The sequence below is a fragment of the Nothobranchius furzeri genome, chromosome 9 (assembly GCF_043380555.1).
Source record: "Nothobranchius furzeri strain GRZ-AD chromosome 9, NfurGRZ-RIMD1, whole genome shotgun sequence".
Lineage (NCBI taxonomy): Eukaryota > Metazoa > Chordata > Actinopteri > Cyprinodontiformes > Nothobranchiidae > Nothobranchius > Nothobranchius furzeri.
The window spans coordinates 5,496,038-5,502,232 of record NC_091749.1 but is presented as its reverse complement, the minus strand read 5'-3'; the positions used below and the strand labels follow the sequence as shown (position 1 = coordinate 5,502,232).

Here is a 6,195-nt window from a genome sequence, read left to right as displayed (position 1 = left end):
ATCATCATAAGAAACAAGTATCCATTACCCTTACTGTCATCCACATTTGAACCCATACAAGACGCTACCATATTCACCAAGTAAGATCTCAGAAATGCTTACCATCTGGTTCGCATCAGAGAGGGAGATGAGTGGAAGACGGCTTTCAAAACACCAATAGGACATTTTGAGTATTTAGTCATGCCTTTTGGCCTCACGAACGCACCCGCCATTTTTCAGAACCTGGTAAACACTGTTTTGAGCGACTACCTGAACAAATTTGTCACTGTATATCTTGACGACATTTTGATTTTTTCAAGGACCCCCGAGGAACACACTGGTCATGTCCGAGCCGTTCTCCAACGCCTGCTCGAAAATCGGCTCTACGTTAAGGCGGAGAAATGCGAATTTCATGCCCCATCTGTTAAGTTTCTGGGTTTCGTACTGGAGAGTGGAAGGCTGGGACCCGACCCCGACAAGGTACAGGCAGTAAAGGACTGGCCCACTCCTTTCACACGCAAACAGCTGCAGAGATTTTTGGGTTTTGCTAATTTTTATCGTCGGTTTATTTAAGGGGTACAGCCAGATAGCCGCCCCTTTGACACAACTAACCTCGGTAAAGAGGCCTTTCATTTGGAACGCTGAAGCATCCAGAAGTTTTTGTGAGTTAAAGGAGAGATTCCTTCAGGCACCTATTCTCACCCGTCCAAACCCTGCAAAGCAATTCACGCTCGAGGTTGATGCCTCTGATACGGGAGTCGGGGCTGTTCTATCTCAAACCTCCCCCACAGATCACCGCCTCCATCCCTGCGCCTTCTTCTCATGGCGCCTCTAGCCCGCAGAGAGGAACTATGATGTGGGAGATCGTGAGCTCCTGGCCGTAAAACTCGCCTTGGAGGAGTGGAGGCACTGGCTGGAGGGAGCTGAGCACCCCATTGTTATATGGACAGACCATAAAAATCTCTCCTACCTCAGGGAAGCTAAAAGGCTCAACCCACGTCAATCCAGGTGGTCCCTGTTCTTCTCTCGTTTCCACTTTATCATTTTTTACAGACCTGGCAACAAGAACATCAAGCCCGACGCTCTCTCACGGCAGTTCTCGGTGAATTTGGATCCCGAGCCCACTACAATCATACCACCCGATTGTGTCCTGGGAGCCGTTACCTGGGAGATACGGATCAGGTGCTCGAGGCCCAAAGGAACTACCCCTGTCCAAATCAGGTACCCAACCGCACCCTGTTTGTTCCTCCATCTGTCAGACATAAGGTGATCAACTGGGCTCACACCGCCAAGTTCTCTGTCCACCCTGGTGTCAGTCGTACCGTAGCCTTAATCCGGAGGTCTTTCTGGTGGCCGACTATGTTTAAAGATGTCAAGGAGTACGTTTCCGCCTGCCAAAACTGTGCCCGCAACAAGGGAAGTAACCAACCTCTATTTGGACTATTACATCCGCTACCTATTCCCTCCAGGCCCTGGTCCCATATTGCACTAGACTTTGTCACCGGTCTTCCCCCTTCTCGAGGCTTTACAGTGATTTTAACCATTATCGATCGTTTTTCCAAAGCTTGTCACCTAGTGCCGCTAAAGGCCCTACCTTCTGCCGCTGACACCGCCACTCTGCTTGTTAAGAATGTTTTTAGGCTCCATGGCATCCCTGCGGAGATACTTTCAGACCGCGGCCCTCAGTTTATCTCAAGGGTGTGGAGGGACTTCGCCACCTGCCTTGGAGCTAAGGTGGCGCTAACATCCGGGTTTCATCCACAGTCAAATGGCCAATGCGAGAGATTAAATCAGGAGGTGGAAGCCATGCTCCGTTGTCTGTGTTCCTCTAGCCCTTCCAGTTGGAGTACCCACCTTCCTTGGATCGAATACGCCCATAACGCCCATGTCTCCTCCGCCACTGGACTATCCCCCTTCGAGGCCTTGACAGGTATTCAACCCAGTTTGTTCCCTTCTGAGTTTCCCTTTACAGTTTCCTCCGTTCCTCGGTTCCTGAAGGGGGTCCGACGGGTTTGGGCGGCCACGCAACAGGCCCTACAGAGGACTGCAGAGCGCAACCGGCGTCTGGCCGACCGGCATCGGCGTCCTGCCCCAGACTATGCGCCTGGACAGTGCGTCTGGCTCTCCACCAGGGACATCAGATTAAAGGACCACTGCAAAAAACTTTCCCCCACATTCATCGGTCCCTACACGATTTCTGCTGTCATCAACCCGTCCTCCGTCCGCTTGGATCTGCCCCCCAACATGAAGATACACCCCGTTTTTCATGTCTCCCTCATTAAGCCTGTCATCTCCAGTTCTCTGTGCCCTCCTGTCGACCCTCCGCCTCCTGTGCGGCTCGCTGACCGGGGCCTCGGTTACCGTGTCCAGCGCCTTCTGGATGTGCGACCTCGTGGCCGCGGTTTCCAGTACCTGGTCGAGTGGGAGGGTTATGGCCCGGAACATCGGCAGTGGGTCCCGAGGTCATGGATCGATGACCCCTCTCTAATCCGGGATTTCGAGATGGCCCGCTCCTCCTCCTTCTCCTCCTCTGCTCGGCCGCCAGGTGGCGTCCCTTGGGGGGGGGGGGGGGGGGGGGTACTGTCACGGTCTGAGGTGTATTCCTGCTGTCACTCCCTGTCTTTGAGTTTTCCCTCTGCAGGTGGGCGTGTCTGGAGGTTGACCAAGCTGCAGCAGATCTGCTCATTAGCTGGCCAGGGGGTATTTAAGCAGCTGAGAGACTTCTGCACTTTGCTGGATGATTACTCTACCTGGGTACCTTCTAAGCCCCCTCATCTCAGTATTTTCGAGCTCTCATGACCTTTTTGAGATTTTAGATGTATTTTGGATTTTGCATTTTACTCTTCCTGCTCTCGTTCACCATATCAAGCCTCCACTTTCATCCCCGACTCGCTATTTCTCTGGAACTCCAACCTGCTTGTCTCTCAGCTTCTCCCTGGCCAGAACCACCTCCAGCTGCCCACCTAAGCTCCCTGGATCTCCACAAACTCGGCTCCCTCCACGTCTCCCCTTCTGGATCTCAGTCTCAGGAATCCCCTCTAAGCCCAGACCGGACCACTCCTCCCTCGAGCTACTTTTCCCCCTCTCCAGACTGTAAGTCCTCCACACAATTCAGATTCCTTGTTTTCCCCTTTGAGTTGGATCTAACTCCCATCTGTCCACAGATTTCCCGAACCGGCTCCCTTTGTGAAAGAACTCAGCTACGTTCAAGCTGCTCCCTTGGTTTCCCTTTTAATAAATTCTTATTTAAACACTTTCCCCATCTCAAGCTGATTCTGTATGTCGTGGGTTAGACATCTACACCACAACATGGAAATTAAATTGATAGGAATGTATGTATGATTGAATTAAAATGAATTTTCTGTTGTAGTTTTAAAGTGCCTTGAGATGCATTCTTCTGTTGTGATTCAGTGCTATATATTGACCTAACAGATAATATGTGTGTATGTGTGTATGTGGTTTTGTTGTTTTTAGTACTTTTGTATAAAAAGAAGCAGATCGTATTTAGTATTCAGAAACGTTACATGCAAACTGCCAATGACCTGCCAATGACTTACAGTATTATGCTGTTTTTTTATAAAAGTTTTAAATGTGCTGCGTTATTGAACTCATCATAGAGTTCCAATGTTCCTTGAATGCACCACAAGTGGTGCGAGAAGCCATGTGTGAGTGCGACGCTGGTGCCAGCCGAGCTCAGCTGCCGAAATGCGGCAGGATGGCGGAAGGAATCATAAGCATCTGGCTGCAGACATCAGCCGTGACAGGAAATGACGTATCCGGAAAAACAAGACATCGGGTCATTGCCTTCGCCGGAAGTCATTACCTTTGCCGGAAGTAGTTTGGATTTGTCGAGAAAAACCATACTGTGTCGTTTTTCTCTTCGATATGAACATATTTAAGAGAACAAAACTTACCGGAAAAAAACTTTTTATTTCGGATTTTTTTTCACTGGCAAACTTTTAAATAACGTTGTTAGCTACGTTGCATGAAAATTGAATATTAAATCCCTTTGTCCTTCAGACAGGGAATTTTTATGACAGTAGCACATACGTGTGTGTGTGTGTGTGTGTGTGTGTGTGTGTATATATATACACACACACACACAACAATAAAAGGCTGTAAAGTGAATAAAAAACATATGGAAAGCATGAGAACACATTAAACCAAGACTTTTCAAAATGTGCAAACAAAATAGTACTTGCTAAATATTCAGTTTTATTGTTAAGCCCAAGATGAACTTTTGACCTACACCAATTGCTAAAGTACAAGACTCCCAGAAGCAGTGAAAAACATTTCAGCAACACTCCTCTCTCACCAGCAACAAAAATTAGTTACAAAATATACATAACACTATCCTATACCCAGCAGCTCGTTGCAACAGAATTTAACTACTACAGCTGATAACTATTTAGCTAGTTGTTATTTATTTTGAGTGACAGACAATAACAATGTCAGACTCCGTAATTTTCTCTGGCCCCCTACCCGATCGGACCAGTGACAACATGTTTAGCCGCATGCTGTCCTTCAACCGCTGGTTGTCTTGGTGGTGTCCTGAAAACAACGTGGGCTACACTGATAATTGGAAAACTTTTTGGGGAAAACCTGGTCTGATGCGGAGAGACGGCACCCATCCCTCTTTGGATGGGGCAGCTCTTCTTTCTAGGAACATGGACAGTTTTATTAGTCCTTCATGACTACCCAGGGTCCAGACCAGGAAGCAGAAACGTAGTTTAACACACCCCTCTGCAGCTTCTGTACTGTTACCCACCCACTACCCCATAGAGACAGTGTCCTGCCCACGGCCAAAATCACACAGATTAAATATCAGGCTTAATAAAGCAAATCATGGAAATCTCATAAATATTAGAACAAATTCAACTGAGCAGAAAACTAGAAAAATTAAATGTGGGTTGTTGAACATTAGATCCATTTTTCTAAGACTTTGTTAGTTAATGACTTGATTTGCGATAATCATATCTCTTTGCTCTCTCTCACAGAATCCTGGCTGCAGCAAGAGGACTATGTTAGCTTAAACGAGTCGACTCCTTCAAATTATTTAAATCATCATATTGCTTGAAGTACAGGGCGAGGAGGAGGAGTGGCAACTATTTTTCATTCGGACTTATTAATCAGTCCCTTACAGATTAATAGTTACAGTTCGTTTGAACATCTTATTCTTAGTTTTCCTAATCCAGATTGCAAAACTGTAAAACCACTCTTGTTTGTAGTTTTAAATCATCCACCAGGCCATTACTCTGAGTTTTTGGATCAGATCTCTGATTTTTTATCTGATTTGATGCTAAATACTGATAAGGTCATTGTAATGGGGGATTTTAATATTCATGTGGACATTAAAAATGATTGCCTCAATGTAGCCTTTAGTAATATCTTAGACTCAATTGGTTTTACGCAAAGAATGCATAGCTCCACCCACTCCTGCCGTCATACATTGGACCTTGTGCTGACTTATGGCATAGAGTGTGAGGAAATAACAATCTTTCCACATAATCCAGTCCTCTCGGACCACTTTCTGATAACCTTTGAGTTTTTTATAACTGAGTTCTCGAGACATGAATGTAAATTTCACTATAGTCGGTCTCTATCTGACAACGCAGTTGCATCTTTTAAATCAACTGTTCCATCTTTACTGTCCTCAGCATCTCAGAGGCATGTAGCAGAGGGCAATATTTTCAGTTCTAGCCCCTCACAAATTGATGCTTTAGTTCATCATGTTAATTCCTCTTTACGTGTGGCATTTGATGATGTTGCCCCTTTAATAAAGAAGGTAATTAGGGACAGGAAGTTGGCTCCCTGCTTTAATTCTCATTTACGAGCCTTAAAACAAAACTCTAGGAAATTGGAGAGAACATGGAGCTCTACGCACCATGAGGAGGCCTAACTATCCTGGAAAAATTGGCTTGTGCTTTATAAAAATAAGCTTCGACAAACTAGAACTGCTTATTTTTCAGCACTAATTGAGGAGAATAAGCATAATCCTTAATTTCTTTTCAGTACAGTTGCTAAACTTACACAGAATCATAGCTCTGAGCCATCTATTCCCTTAGCCCTCAGCAGCAATGACTTCATGGCATTTTTTACAAGTAAAATTAATTCTATTAGAAACAAAATCTTTAGCATCCTCCCTAATGCGATTTCTTCTTCCTCAGTAAGTGAGGCAGCATCAGAGGTGACTGTAGAACCTCATCTGTGTTTGAA

At 45.8% G+C, this 6,195-nt stretch overlaps 1 pseudogene; it reads left to right on the top strand.

Annotated features, from left to right (window-relative positions):
- The first annotated feature begins 719 nt into the window (after nucleotides 1–719).
- The window catches only part of LOC139071632 (uncharacterized), a 10,197-nt pseudogene continuing 4,721 nt past the window's right edge, over nucleotides 720–6,195 (top strand).